The 16,643-nt window shown below is 39.9% G+C and overlaps 1 protein-coding gene across 1 annotated transcript in view; it reads right to left on the bottom strand.

Moving 5' to 3' along the window:
• Positions 1-16,643, bottom strand: part of CPNE8 (copine 8) — a 258,480-nt gene that overhangs the window by 128,918 nt on the left and 112,919 nt on the right. The window lies entirely within an intron of this gene.

The following is a 16,643-nucleotide window of genomic DNA, read 5'->3' as shown; positions in this document are numbered from 1 at the left end:
CACACTTTCAAAATAACACAGATCATGTCTCATCATTTCTTTTATTACGTTAGGATTTTCCACCAGGTTATCAGTCCAACCCAGTAAGGTTAGGCAAATACAAATAGAAGCAAAGTTTTGTAGATGATTACACTCTAGGTGAACACAAGCATCTACAACAGAAGTCCGAAATGACCTATCACTCCTAAAGCTTACTGATTAGTGATAAACCTGGAAATGGATGATCCTTTCTTTGTAAGAATATGGTACAACCATCCACTCAGTTACTTGTATAAGAAATCTGAAAGTCATCCTTGAAATCTTCCTCTTCAACCAAGACTATCAACTTATCAACAATCAAGGCTATGATGATATAACGAGTAATCAATGGAGAACTCAAATAATGCTTATTTGACCTGGTCAGAATATAGTCTGACCAGGTCAGAATACAGAATATCTAACCTGGTCAGAGTACAGTCACAAATTACTTTTGTCGAAAAGTCTTAAGCCATTCTCATGCTTCACATGTTTCATTCTCATGTTAGAAAAATAGTTTTTCACCACAATAAAAAAGTTGCAAAAGTGTTCTTTGGAATGGATAATTCTTCAATATTTAACTTTTCATATATGATATTATTTCCATCATTTTTTCAGAAACAAAGCCCATTCTTAAAAACAACTTGCATGACCAAAAAAAAAAAAATCAGCCTTCAAAGTATGTTTTTAATCTGTTCATTTCTCCTTATCTTCTTAGTCTGGAGTACTTGTCTCCTCCAAACTTCATTATTATTATTTCATCAATAATTAAATAGCTGATAATTCTCTTACACACACAATCTTTTTCCACAAAGAAGTGAATGAACATCTCTGAATAAAAATCATGAATTTTTCAACTGCATCTATGATAAAATTCAAATTATTAAAAACAGCCTGTTTTTTAGTCTGTACCCTAATTTTCATAGCTCAAGTGCATGCTATAGCCTTTCAGTCATGTCTCAGTCTTTGTGACCCCATGGACTGAAAGCCCATCAGGTTCCTCTGTTCATGGAATTCTCCAGGCAAGAATACTGGAATGGGCTGCCATGCCCTTCTCCATTTCATAGCTTATATCAATATGTAATTATACTTATTTGTCATTTTTTAATGACTAAATGGCAAACTCCATGAGGGAGCATGGAAGGAAAATTATTGAGTGAGTCAATTTAAGAGACTTTTCTTAAAATATATTGACTATATTTAATAATGACAAAAACATTAATATTAACCACTATTAAGTGTTTATTAAATTCCAGTGTTCTTCATGACAAATATATTAAGTATTGCTACTTCTTACAACAATCTTTTTGAAAGTGTATTATTCATATGTTTCAGATGAGGAAACTGGAGCTCAGGAATTTTAAGTAATTTGTTCAAATTATATACCTATGAAACCCAGGTCTGATTGCTACCAAAGTTTATGAATTATCAACTTCACTATGGTGGCTATCTACTTATCTATAGACTAAATTCTTCATATTAAAAATGTGACATATCCCCTGTCCCTGGGATTCTCCAGGCAAGAACACTTGGAGTGGGTTGCCATTTCCTTCTCAAATGCATGAAAGTGAAAAGTGAAAGTGAAGTCACTCAGTCGTGTTTGACCTTCAGTGACCCCATGGACTGCAGCCTTCCAGGCTCCTCTGTCCATGGGATTTTCCAGGCAAGAGTACTGGAGTGGAGTGCCATTGCCTTCTCCAAGACTAAATTCTTCAGATTAAAAATGTAACATATATATGTGTGTGTGTGTGTGTGTGTATAAAACACAGATGTATCAATTTTGTAATATTACATAGCAAGTTAGTAGCAGTTGGGACTTTAAACATCATCTGATTCCCAGACCCATATTCTTTCTAACAAAATAAACCAGACAGAGTAACTGTATCAATCTAATTTTTAGAGAACTTAATAAAGTTAAGAAGACTTTGAAAGTCAAAATTTCATCCCAAATTGACTATATTTTCACATGCAAAAGTTGTACAATAAAGACATGCACTGCTTTATTGTAAATTTGTATGTGGCTCACCTTTAGACTAACCATTTTTCTATCCTTCTTTGTACTCCTCTTCTTCCTCATGTTGATTCTTGATCTTTACAAACACCTACAGCCTCAGCATAGCATTCAGGGCAAGGCTACATTTGAGAAAGATCTCTAAGCCAATGCTTTAAGGTTCTCAGGTCTCCCTCAAGCCCTATTCTTTTATTTAAATCTTCTGCCTTACTTCCTAGCTCTCTTTCTGGTTTATTCCTATTCCCAGATTCTCCTGTTGAGCTTAAGCATATAATGGGCTCTACCCTTGAACTCTATGTTAGAACTGAGATTCCAATATCAATCAGACAACTAAAAGCTACTCTTCCAATTATCACCTGCCTTCAAGTTCCTATCTCTGTACTCTTCACACCTCTTAGGACACTCATGAATCCCTCTTGGATCCCTCCTTTATTTTCTATTCATTGCCAGGTCACAAGCTGCTATAGTCAACCTACAAAGAACATAACCTTTCCCTGTAGCCAAAAGAGCTCTTGATTCCAAAACCCCTGGAATTTCCAGTCTTCCCCAGAGTAAGAATCTTCTTTCTAACCACAACTTGTCCCTGCCTTTTTACTTGATTCTTTTATTTGGAATCAGTCAAGTCTGGATGTAACAGGAACAAACAGGTATATTCCATTATGAATATAATAAACGCTTTCCTTCCAGAGGAGACAATGGCAATCATTATTAAACTGGTGCTGATTCTAGTATTTTGGAAGGTTTTGCATTACCATGAATGAGATCTCTAAAGACAGAGATTCTCTGACAGATTTCTCTGAAGAAAACTGGCTATAATCTCACAGCATGAGAAAACACACTGCTGAGTGGGTTTAATGGTACATAATAAAGGGATGACGTAAAGTTGATGAGTCATAGGAAGACACAGTAAATGTTGCAGATAAATTAAGCAGCACAAGACTCACTTCAGGAGTTCACAGAAAAGATCAATGTGTAGGATGGAATACAATAAATGTAAAAAATGTGTTTGCTCAAACATGAATCCAATAGGAAACACTGTTGGAAATTATGAAAATTATGAGATACTATGAATTCTTCAACGCCAATTTTTTAAAATTCTACATAAAATTTCCTATAAATAGCTAAAAATTAATTTTATTCTCATAAAAATGAGAAAAATCTACTTTTAAAATTGACAGTAGTAACTAAAGCACAGAAAACGAAAAGATAAGTTTATATCAAATTCTGATTATTTAATAAGTTATCAAGCCGTGTCCAAGAAACCATTTTTCCTTTGTAGTCAACATAACAATTTTCAAAGCCTTGATTAATAATAAATAATTTAAAGCTCTAGCATTGTTCAGTGCATAGGAGAAGGAAATGGCAACCCACTCCAGTGTTCTTGCCTGGAGAATCCCAGGGATGGGGGAGCCTGGTGGGCTGCCGTCTATGGGGTCACACAGAGTTGGACACGACTGAAGTGACTTAGCAGCAGCAGCAGCAGTAGCAGCAGCACTGTTCACTCAGTCATGTCCTACTCTTAGCCACCCCATGGACTGCAGCATGCCAGGCTTCCCTGTCCTTTGCCATCTCCCAGAGCTTGCTCAAAACTCATGTCCATTGAGTCAATGAAACCATCCAACAATCTCATCCTCTGTCAACCTCTTCTCCTCCTGCCTTCAATCTTTCCCAGCATCAGGGTCTTTTCTAATGTGTCAGCTCTTCACATTGGTGGCCAAAGTACTGGAGTTTCAGCTTCAGCATTAGTCTCTAACGAATAATCAGGATTGACTGGTTTGAGCTCTTTGCTGTACAAAGGACTCTCAAGAGTCTTCTCTAAAACTGCAGGTCAAAAGCATCAATTTTTCAGTGCTCAGTCTTCTTTGTGGTCCAAATCTATATGGACCTTCGTCAACAAACTGGTGTCTCTGCTTTTTAATATGCTGCCTAGGTTGGTCTTAGCTTTTATTCCAAGGAGCAAGCATCTTTTAATTTTTGTGGCTGCAGTCACCAACTGCAGTGATTTTGGAACCCAAAAAAACAAAGTCTGTCACCGTTTTCATTGTTTCCCCATCTATTTGACGTGAAGTCATGGGACGAGATAACATGATCATATTTTGAATGTTGAGTTGTAAGCCAGCTTTTTCATTCTCCTCTTTCACTTTCATCAAGAGGCTCTTTGGCTCCTCTTCACTTTCTGCGATAAGAGTGGTGTCATCTGCATATCTGAGGATACTGGTATTTCTCCCAGCAGCCCCGATTTCAGTTTGTTCTTCATAAAGCCTGGCATTTCACATGATGTACATTGAATATAGGTAAAATAAGCAGGGTGACAATATACAGCCTTGACATACTCCTTTCCCAATTTGGAACCAGTGCATAGTTCCATGTCCAGTTCTAACTGTGGCTTCTTGACTTGCATACAGGTTTCTCAGGAGGCAGGTAAGGTGGTCGGGTATGACCATCTCTTTAAGAATTTTCCACAGTTTGTTGTCATCCACACAGTCAAAGAACTTCGAGAAGTTGATGAAGCAACATGTGTCTTTCTGGAATTCACTTGCTTTTTCTATGATCCAACAGACATTGACAATTTGATTCTGTTGTTCCTCTGCCTTTTCTAAATACAGCTTAAACATCTGGAAGTTCTTCGTTCATGTACTTTTGAAGCCTGGCTTGGCGAATTTTGAGCATTACTTTGCTAGCATGTGAAATGAATGCAATTGTGTGGTAGTTTGAACATTATTTTGCATTGCCCTTCTTTGGGACTGGAATGAATACTGAGCTTTTCCAGTCCTATGGCCAGTGCTGAGTTTTCCAGATTTGCTGGCATATTGAGTGCAGCACTTTAACAGCACCATCTTTTTGGATTTGAAATAAGTCAGTTGGAATTCCATCACCTCTACTACCTCTGTTCATGGTAATGCTTCCTAAGGTCCACTTGACTTCATACTCCAGGATGACTGGGTCTAGGTGAGTGATCACACCATTGTGGTTATCTGTGTCATGAAGATCTTTTTTGTATAGTTCTCCTGTGTATTCTTGCCACCTCTTCTTAATATCTTCTGCTTCTGTTAGGTCCATATCGTTTCTGTCCTTTATTGTCTCCATCTTTGCATGAAATGTTTCCTTGGTATCTCTAATTTTCTTGAAGAGATCTCTAGTGTTTCCCATTCTATTGTTCTCCTCTATCTCTTTGCACCCCGCATCCAACGGCAGAGAGGGTGGTGGAGAGGAGCCACCCCATGCCCAAGGCCAGGGGCAGTGGCCGGGAGGAGCAAACCAATGTCCAAGGAGCAGTGTCTGTGCGGGCGCAGGAGGGCCTAGAGGAGCCATCCCACGTTAAAGGTCAGGAAGGGTGGCAGTAAGGAGATACTCCTCATCCAAGGTAAGGAGCGGTGGCTGTGCTTTGCTGGAGCAGCTGTGAGGAGATATCCCACGCCCAAGGTAAGAGAAACCCAAGTAAGATAGTAGGTGCTGCAAGAGGGCATCAGAGGGCAGACACACTGAAATCATACTCACAGGAAACTAGTCAATTTAATCACACTAGGACCACAGCCTTGTCTAACTCATGAAACTAAGCCATGCCCACGGGGCAACCCAAGATGGGCGGGTCATGGTGGAGAGGTTTGACAGAATGTGGTCCACTGGAGAAGGGAATGGCAAACCACTTCAGTATTCTTGCCTTGAGAACCCCATGAACAGTATGAAAAGGCAAAATGATAGGATACTGAAAGAGGAACTCCCCAGGTCAGTAGTTGCCCAATATGCTACTGGAGATCAGTGGAGAAATAACTCCAGAAAGAATGAAGGGATGGAGCCAAAGCAAAAACAATACCCAGTTGTGGATGGGACTGGTGATAGAAGCAAGGTCCGATGCTATAAAGAGCAGTATTGCATAGAAACCTAGAATGTCAGGTCCAAGAATCAAGGCAAATTGGAAGTGGTCAAACAAGAGATGGCAAGGGTGAACGTCAACATTCTAGGAATCAGCGAAGTAAAATGGACTGGAAAGGGTGAATTTAACTCAGATGGCCATTATATCTACTATTGCGGGCAGGAATCCCTTAGAAGAAATGGAGTAACCATCATGGTCAACAAAAGAGTCCAAAATGCAGTACTTGGATGCAATCTCAAAAACGACAGAATGATCTCTGTTTGTCTCCAAGGCAAACCATTCAATATCACAGTTATCCAAGTCTATGCCCCAAACAGTAACGCTGAAGAAGCTGAACGGTTCTATGAAGATCTACAAGACCTTTTAGAACTAACACCCAAAAAAGATGTCCTTTTCATCATAGGGGACTGGAATGCAAAAGTAGGAAGTCAAGGAACACCTGGAGTGACAGGCAACTTCGGCCTGGGAATGTGGAATGAAGCAGGGCAAAGACTAATAGAGTTTTGCCAAGAAATTGCACTGGTCATAGCGAACACCCTCTTCCAACAACACAAGAGAAGACTCTACACATGGACATCACCAGATGGTCAACACCAAAATCAGATTGATTATATTCTTTGCAGCCAAAGATGGAGAAGCTCTATACAGTTAACAAAAACAAGACCAGGAGCTGACTGTGGCTCAGATCATGAACTCGTCATTGCAAAATTCACACTTAAACTGAAGAAAGTAGGGAAAACCGCAAGATCATTGAGGTATAACCTAAATCAAACCCCTTATGATTATACAGTGGAAGTGAGAAATCAATTAAGGGACTAGATCTGATAGATAGAGTGCCTGATAAACTATGGAATGAGGTTCGTGACATTGTACAGGAGGCAGGGATTAAGACCATCCCAATGGAAAAGAAAGGCAAAAAAGCAAAATGGCTGTCTGGGGAGGCCTTACGAATAGGTGTGAAAAGAAGAGAAGCAAAAAGCAAAGGAGAAAAGGAAAATATAAGCATCTGAATGCAGAGTTCCAAAGAATAGCAAGAAGAGATAAGAAAGCCTTGCTCAGTGATCAATGCAAAGAAATAGAGGAAAAGAACAGAATGGGAAAGATTAGAGATCTCTTCAAGAAATTTAGAGCTACCAAGGGAACATTTCATGCAAAGATGGGCTCCATAAAGGACAGAAAAGGTATGGACCTAACAGAAGCAGAAGATATTAAGAAGAGATGGCATGAATACACAGAAGAACTGTACAAAAAAGATCTTCATGACCCAGATAATCATGATGGTGTGATCACTCATCTAGAGCCAGACATCCTGGAATGTGAAGTCAAGTGAGCCTTAGAAAGCATCACTATGAACAAAGCTAGTGGAGGTGATGGAATTCCAGTGGAGCTATTGCAAATCCTGAAAGACGATGCTGTGAAAGTGCTGCACTCAATATGCCAGCAAATTTGGAAAACTCAGCAGTGGCCACAGGACTGGAAAAAGTCAGTTTTCATTCCAATCACATAGAAAGGCAAGGGCAAAGAATGCTCAAACTACCACACAATTGCACTCATCTCACATGCTAGTAAAGTAATGGTCAAAATTCTCCAAGCCAGGCTTCAGCAATAAGTGAACCATCAACTTCCTGATGTTCAAGCTGGTTTTAGAAAAGGCAGAGGAACCAGAGATCAAATTGCCAACATCTGCTGGATCATGGAAAAAACAAGAGAGTTCCAGAAAAACATCTATTTCTGCTTTATTGACTATGCCAAAGCCTTTGACTGTGTGGATCACAATGCAATTTGGAAAATTCTGAAAGAGTTGGGAATACCAGACCACTTGACCTGCCTCTTGAGAAATCTGTATGCAGGTCAGGAAGCAGCAGTTAGAATTGGACATGGAACAACAGACCAGTTCCAAATAGGAAAAGGAGTATGTCAAGGCTGTATATTGTCACCCTGCTTATTTAACTTCTATGCAGAGTACATCATGAGAAACGCTGGACTGGAAGAAACTCAAGCAGGAATCAAGATTGCCGGGAGAAATACCAATAACCTCAGATATGCAGATGACACCACCCTTATGGCAGAGAGTGAAGAGGAACTAAAAAGCCTCTTGATGAAAGTGAAAGAGGAGAGTGAAAAAGTTGGCTTAAAGCTCAACATTCAGAAAACGAAGATCATGGCATCCGGTCCCATCACTTCATGGGAAATAGATGGGGAAATAGTGGAAACAGTGTCAGACTTTATATTTTTGGGCTCCAAAATCACTGCAGATGGTGAGTGCAGCCATGAAATTAAAAGACACTTACTCCTTGGAAGGAAAGTTATGACCAATCTAGATAGCATATTCAAAAGCAGAAATATTACTTTTCTGACTGAAATCTGTCTCGTCAAGGCTATGGTTTTTCCAGTGGTCATGTACGGATGTGAGAGTTGGACTGTGAAGAAGGCTGAGCACCGAAGAATTGATGCTTTTGAACTGTGGTGTTGGAGAAGACTCTTGAGAGTCCCTTGGACTGCAAGGAGATCCAACCAGTCCATTCTGAAGGAGATCAACCCTGGGATTTCTTTGGAAGGAATGATGGTAAAGCTGAAACTCCAGTACTTTGGCCACCTCTTGCGAAGAGCTGACTCATTGGAAAAGACTTTGATGCTGGGAGAGTGGGGGGAGGAGAAGAAGGGGACGCAGCAGATGAGATGGCTGGATGGCATCACTGACTCAACGGATGTGAGTTGAGTGAACTCTGGGAGTTGGTGATGGACAGGGAGGTCTGGCGTGCTGCAGTTCATGGGGTCACAAAGAGTCAGACACGACTGAGTGACTGAACTGAACTGATCTCTCTGCATTGTTTACTTAGGAAGGCTTTCTTATCTCTCCTTGCTATTCTTTGGAACTCTGCATTCAGATGGGTATATCTTTCCTTTTCTCCTTTGTCTTTAACTTCTTTTCTCAGCCATTTGTAAGGTCACTTGAGACAGGCATTTTGCCTTTTTTATTTCTTTTTCTTCTGGATGGTTTTGATCAACACCTCCTGTACCTCCCTCCATAGTTCTTCCAGCACTCTGTCAGATCTAATCCTTTGAATCTGTTTGTTACTTCCATTGTATAATCATAAGGGATTTGATTTAGGTCATACTGATTGGCCTAGTGATTTTCCCTACTTAATTCAATTTAAGTGTGAATTTTGCCATGAGTTCATGATCTGAGCCACAGTCAGCTCCTCGTCTTGTTTTTGTTAACGGTATAGAGCTTCTCCATCTTCAACTGCAAAGAGTATAGTCAATCTGATTTCAGCATTGAGCCTCTGGTGATGTCCATGTGTAGAGTCTTCTCTTGTGTTGTTGGAAGACAGAGTTTGCTATACCCAGTGTGTTCCCTTGGAAATCTGGCAGTCCCTTGGCACTGGTCACCCGTGTGGGCGGCTGCAACGGAGTGCAGAGCATGGCCAAGAGGAACTACCCCATGTCCCGAGGGCAGGGGCCGAGCTGAAAGGAGTTATCTCGCATCCGAAGTCAGGGGCGGCAGCCAAGATGAGCTACTCCACGTCCACGTCCGAGGTCAGGGGTGGTGGCCGAGAGTGCCAGGCTGCCACAGCACAGGAGCAGCCAAGAGGAGCTACCCCGGCCCGCGGCCAGGGGTGGCGGCTGGGAGGAGCGACACCACGTCCAAGGAGCAGTGGCTGCACGGGTGCCAGAGGGCCTAGAGGAGCTAGTCCATGTTCAAGGTAGGAGGGGTGAAAGTGAGAAGATACCCCTCATCCAAGGTGAGGAGCAGCAGCAGCACTTTGCTGGAGCAGCTGTGAAGAGATACCCCATGTCCAAGCTAAAAGAAACACAAGTAAGTGGTAGGTGTTGCAAGAGGGCAGGCACATTGAAACCATAATCATCGAAAAATAGTCAGTCTAATCACACTAGGATCACAACCTTGTCTAACTCAATGAAACTAAGCAATGCCCTGTGGGGCCAACCCAAGATGGGTGGGCATGGTGGAGAGGTCTGACAGGTCCACTGGAGAAGGGAATGGCAAACCACTTCAGTATTCTTGCCTTGAGAACCCCATGAACAGTATGAAAAGGCAAAATGATAGCATACTGAAAGAGGAACTCCCCAGGTCAGTAGGTGCCCAATATGATACTGGAGATCAGTGGAGAAATAACTCCAGAAAGAATGAAGGGATGGACCCAAAGCAAAAACAATGCCCAGCTGTGGATGTGATTGATGATAGAAGCAAGGTCTGATGCTGTAAAGAGCAATATTGCATAGGACCTGGAATATCAGGTCCATGAATCAAGGCAAATTGGAAGTGGTCAAACAGGAGATGGCAAGAGTGAACGTTGACATTCTAGGAGTCAGCAAACTAAAATGGACTGAAAGGGGCAAATTTAACTCAGATGACCGTTATATCTAATACTGCAGGTAGGAATCCCTCAGAAGAAATGGAGTAGCCATCATGGTCAACAAAAGAGTCCAAAATGCAGTATTTGGATGCAATCTCAAAAACAACAGAATGATCTCTGTTCGTTTCTAAGGCAAACCATTCAATATCACAGTAATCCAAGTCTATGCCCCAACCAGTAACGCTGAAGAAGCTGAAGTTGAATGGTTCTATGAAGACCTACAAGACCTTTTAGAACTAACACCCAAAAAAGATGTCCTTTTCATTATAAGGGACTGGAATGCAAAAGTAGGAAGTCAAGAAACATCTGGAGTAATAGGCAAATTTGGCCTTGGAATGTGGAATGAAGCAGGGCAAAAACTAATAGAGTTTTGCCAAGAAAATGCACTGGTCATAGCGAACACCCTCTTCCAACAACACAAGAGAAGACTCTACACATGGACATCACCAGATGGTCAACACCAAAATCAGATTGATTATATTCTCTGCAGCAAAAGATGGAGAAGCTCTATACAGTCAACATAAACAAGACCAGGAGCTGACCGTGGCTCAGATCATGAACTCCTTATTGCCAAATTCAGACTTAAATTGAAGAAAGTAGGGAAAACCGCTAGACCATACAGGTATGACCTACATTAAATACCTTATGATTATACAGTGGAAGTGAGAAATCGATTAAGGGACTAGATCTGATAGATAGAGTGCCTGATGAACTATGGAATGAGGTTCGTGACATGTACAGGAGACAGGGATCAAGACCATCCCCATGGAAAAGAAAGGCAAAAAAGCAAAATGGCTTTCTGAGGAGCCCTTACAAATAGCTGTGAAAAGAAGAGAAGCAAAAAGCAAAGGAGAAAAGGAAAATATAAGCATCTGAATGCAGAGTTCCAAAGAATAGCAAGAAGAGATAAGAAAGCCTTGCTCAGTGATCAATGCAAAGAAATAGAGGAAAAGAACAGAATGGGAAAGATTAGAGATCTCTTCAAGAAAATTAGAGCTACCAAGGGAACATTTCATGCAAAGATGGCCTCGATAAAGGACAGAATAGGTATGGACCTAACAGAAGCAGAAGAAAGAAGAGGTGGCATGAGTACACAGAAGAAGTGTACAAAAAAGATCTTCACGACCAAGATAATCACGATGGTGTGATCACTTACCTAGCGCCAGAGATCCTGGATTGTGAAGTCAAGTGGGCCTTAGAAAGCATCACTATGAACAAAGCTAGTGGAGGTGATGGAATTCCAGTTGAGCTATTGCAAATCCTGAAAGATGATGCTGTGAAAGTGCTGCACTCAATATGCCAGCAAATTTGGAAAACTCAGCAGTGGTCACAGGACTGGAAAAGGTCAGTTTTCATTCCAATCACATAGAAAGACAGTCCCAAAGAATGCTCAAACTACCACACAATTGCACTCATCTCACATGCTAGTAAAGTAATGGTCAAAATTCTCCAAGCCAGGCTTCAGCAATAAGTGAACCATGAACTTCCTGATGTTCAAGCTGGTTTTAGAAAAGGCAGAGGAACCAGAGATCAAATTGCCAACATCCACTGGATCATCGAAAAAGCAAGAGAGTTCCAGAAAAAACATAGATTTCTGCTTTACTGACTATTCCAAAGCCTTTGACTGTGGATCACAATAAACTGTGGAAAATTCTGAAAGAGATGGGAATACCTGACCACCTGACCTGCCTCTTGAGAAACCTATATGCAGGTCAGGAAGCAACAGTTAGAACTGGACATGGAACAACAGACTGGTTCCAAATAGGAAAAGGAGTATGTCAAGGCTGTGTCTTGTCACCCTGCTTATTTAACTTATATGCAGAGTACATCATGAGCAACACTGGGCTGGAAGAAGCACAAGCTGGAATCAAGATTGCCAGGAGAAATATTAATAACCTCAGATATGCAGATGACACCACCCTTATGGCAGAGAGTGAAGAGGAACTAAAAAGCCTCTTGATGAAAGTGAAAGAGGAGAGTGAAAAAGTTGGCTTAAAGCTCAACATTCAGAAAACGAAGATCATGGCATCTGGCCCATCACTTCATGGGAAATAGATGGGGAAACAGTGGGAACAATGTCAAACTTTATTTTGGGGGGCTCCAAAATCATTGCAGATGGTGAGTGCAGCAAAGAAATTAAAAGACGCTTACTCCTTGGAAGAAAAGTTATGACCAACCTAAATAGCATATTCAAAAGCAGAGACATTACTTTGCCAACAAAGGTCTGTCTAGTCAAGGCTATGGCTTCATCAGTGGTCGTGTATGGATGTGAGAGTTGGAAGAACTTCTTTCTTTCTTCTTTCTGTGAAGAAAGCTGAGTGCCAAAGAATTCATGCTTTTGAACTGTGGTGTTGGAGAAGACTCTTGAGAGTCCCTTGGACTGCAAGGAGATCCAACCAGTCCATTCTGAAGGAGATCAGCCCTGGGATTTCTTTGGAGGGAAAGATGCTGAAGCTGAAACTCCAGTACTTTGCCCACCTGATGCGAAGAATTGAATCATTGGAAAAGACTGTGATGTTGGGAGGGATTGGGGGCAGGAGGAGAAGGGGATGACAGAGGATGAGATGGCTGGATGGCATCACTGACCCGATGGATGTGAGTCTGAGTGAACTCCAGGAGTTGGTGATGGACAGGGAGGCCTGGCAAGCTGCGATTCATGGGGTCGCAAAGAGTCCAACACAACTTAGCGACTGAACTGAACTGAACTAGCACTGGTCATAATAAAATTCCAGATTTCATATTTAACATCAGTTTTAAAAAGCCATCTCTGAGCGTATATTATCACACAACTGCAACTAAGAAGCTACAGACATTCTTCTCAATACATTAGCCAAAAATAATTTAAACTAGGCCATTTATAGAGAGGAAAACAAGGGAATATTTTTAATAACTTAGAATATAAATGAGATACTATTTGGAAAACAAAACTCTAATCTAAAACACTAAATCATTTGGATGATGTTATTTAAGATAAATAATATATGGGACACAAGACTTTTAAAGTTCACAATGAGCCATTTGTATTAATTGCAGGTAGATTATCTGCCTCAGGAGGTGTCCTGTGCTACTATTCTTAAGTCTATACCTAACCACACACACAAAATTGCCTACCTCTTGAACAAAATTGCGAAAGGTAATAGCTGCAGGAGAGTTTACAAATTCTCTATCTCCAGCTGGGAGAAATAGACCATGAAAACATCTTTAATGACCATCTTACAATATTATCTTTGCCCTAGATACCTTATTCTGGCTAGAGCTGTTCCAAGGGAGATGAAAGACAGGAGAAAGCAAAATGGACTATGAGAGATAGATGTAAGATCTGCATGTTAAATATATATAATACTATTTGTCCAATATGAACTTTATCATTTCTACCAGGCTTTCATTTATTCCACTATTTTTATATATCATGTGATAAAACAAGAAATCTTTAGAAGTTGTCAAGGAAAATACTTCCATGATTTTGCATCAACTCCAGTACCCAACCTGGCTCTATCCTTTCTTCCAAAGACATTCCCTTCTGCACTGAAATGCCATATCTTCCCATCCCTCCCTACCATCTGTCCATTAAATTTGTTCAAAATAGTCAAATACATGGAAAAAAAGGTGGCACTGATCAGGAGATAGCAGGAATAAGTGTAGAATCTGAACACATCCATGCAGTGCACCAGCAGCTATGAAGCCTTACTTAGACACTATGAGCAACACAGCTTCCATGCAAGCGATATTTCACTTTTGTCCTCAACCAAACCATGCTCCTTCAAACAAAAACTATGAATAGTTTAGATTGCTTTTCATTTGAAGCTGAGGTAAAGAGGTGGCATACCATTTGAATAGAAGCTGTATCTTTTTTCAAAGTGCTTGAACTTCCAAGACCCCAAGACAGAATGCTTAGCCAGTGTACCTGGTTCTTTAATTCACATGTTCCCCTTTCTCTAGACAAATACCTTTCTCATAGCTAGAGTTTTTAAAGCTTCCCTGGTGACACATTGGAAAGGAATCCACCTGCCAATGCAGGAGCCACAAGAGATATGGGTTTGATTCCTGTCAGGAAGATCCCCTAAGTAGGAAATGGCAACTCACTCCAGTATTCTTGCCTGGAAAACACCATGGACAGAGGAGCCTGGTGTGCTATACTCCACAGAGTTACAGAGTCATACATGACTGAGCACAGATACACATATACAGAGTTTTTAATAAAAGCCAGCATTTTCTCAAGCAAGAGGGTGGTGACTACAAAATATTTGTTTGTGTGTTTTATCTAATCCAATATCCACCTGGGTTGGAGTAACTGCTCAGGTGAGAGAACATGTTAACTGATGTTTTGATGAGTAAGTCCAAAATATCCTTCTGCTAGCAAGCTAAATGCATTCACTTGTACTGTTGTACTGTCCTACTTCTGATTAATCTCCTCAGAAACCTCTCATGTCTTTCCTCTGTTCTCTTTATCTCAAGTATCTAATTTAATTCCTTCATGTAATAGGCCACCACTCTACGGTTCTTATAGTTTCTTCTTTGGTTCTTTTGGTAGCCAATTTATTTGCTATACTCTAACTCTGCACTTCATTACCCATTTAGTACTAACACTTGCCTAGCTAAACTTATTTAGAAAATCAAAACATTTTCCACAATTTTAACAATAGGCCCTTATTGTTTAAGCCCTTTCTTTAATGTGAATGTATCTGGTAAGGTTGCCCAATAAAGCCTAAGGGAGACTTTGTATATAAGGTTAGTTACACATACTTAAAAAATGAATGAATTATATCTTTTTCAATAAGGTATAATATTAACACATGATAAACTTGCCTAAATTACAAAATATCCTATAGATGAAACAAAACACGTAGTTATAATGACCCATGTTGTCTGAAAAGGTTTTCAGAGTTTTGCTTCATTTGTGCTACTCCAGCCTCAGCAGAAGCTTAGAAAAATCTAAAGAGCATTTTATCCTTTCTGACTATGTAAAATCATTATGACTCAACTGTGGGCAAATACTCCCTACAATTGGCATATTCTGCCAATCATTACTCTAGGAATCTTCACTCCATAGCGTGAATTTGCTTCTGTTGGTCTTGTGTAGTAGAACTTACTGAATTAGTTGAATAAGGATCACATCTTATACTACATTCTATTTACCACATACCCCAATCAATATAATAAAAACTTTTTGCACATTTCAAGACTAATATTTTTTATTATGTATTTCTCTTTCAAGACTATTATTTTGCATGTTTCCATCTAGTCAAAGCTATGGTTGTTCCAGTAGTCATGTATGGATGTGAGAGTTGGATTATAAAGGAAGCTGAGTGCCGAAGAATTGATGCTTTTGAACTGTGGTGTTGGAGAAGACTCTTGAGAGTCCCTTGGACTGCAAGGAAATCAAACCAGTCAATTTTAATGGAAATCAGGCCTGAAAATTCATTGGAAGGATTGATGTTGAAGCTGAAACTGCAGTATTTTGGCCCCCTGATGTGAAGAACTGACTCGCAGGAAAAGACCCTGATGCTGGGAAAGATTGAAGGCAGGAGAAAAAGGGGATGACAGAGGATAAGATGGTTGGATGGCATCACCAGCTTGATGAAGATGAGTTTGAGCAAGCTCTGGGAGTTGATGGACAGGGAAGCCTGACATGCTGCAGTCCATGGGGTCACAAAAAGTAGGACACGATTAAGCGACTGAACTGAACTGTACTGAAGACTAACATAAAGCTGATTTTCCACTGGGAAAAATTTTATGGTATTTAAGAGTTTTCTGAAATGAGTTATGATTTCCTTTTATGGAAAAAATAAAATGAAATAAAACTGTTTAATAAAATTAGCAATTTAAAAATATCAGTGAAATTTCCTTAAAAATTTCCATTCTGTTACTCTGAAATAAAAATTCTACATTTTTACTTCTTTTGTTTTCTCTCAAAGAATATTAATGGCATAATTAAGGTGGCATTGAATAGATAATGCTGATTTTTTTTTTTTTTTTAGCAAAAGAAAGGGTGCTTTAGTAATTTTCTAAGAATGCTTATGGGCCTACCTCACTAGTCTAGACAATGCAATAAGAACTATATATGCTTAATAAAAATATTTATATTTTGTTTATAGATTATTTATCATTGGTTTATTTAAGTGAGCATAAATATATGTGAACCTATAATCTTTCCAAATCCTACAAGGATATAAAAAACAAATTACATGTGAAAAGAATGTTTAAAAGGCAGTTGGTATGCAAAAGCTTTCCTAGTGATATTTCACAATAATTTTCTAAGAAAATCAATTTATAAATAAAAGAAGTTAGAATTTACAGACTTCTTATTAACCTAAGAAAAACACATTAAGTATAAAGTTTTATTATATACAGGGAATGTGAGAAT

The sequence above is a fragment of the Capricornis sumatraensis genome, chromosome 4 (genome assembly GCF_032405125.1).
Source record: "Capricornis sumatraensis isolate serow.1 chromosome 4, serow.2, whole genome shotgun sequence".
Taxonomy (NCBI): Eukaryota; Metazoa; Chordata; class Mammalia; order Artiodactyla; family Bovidae; genus Capricornis; species Capricornis sumatraensis.
The sequence above is the reverse complement of the archived record's forward strand: the minus strand, read 5'-3'. Positions and strand labels throughout refer to the sequence as shown.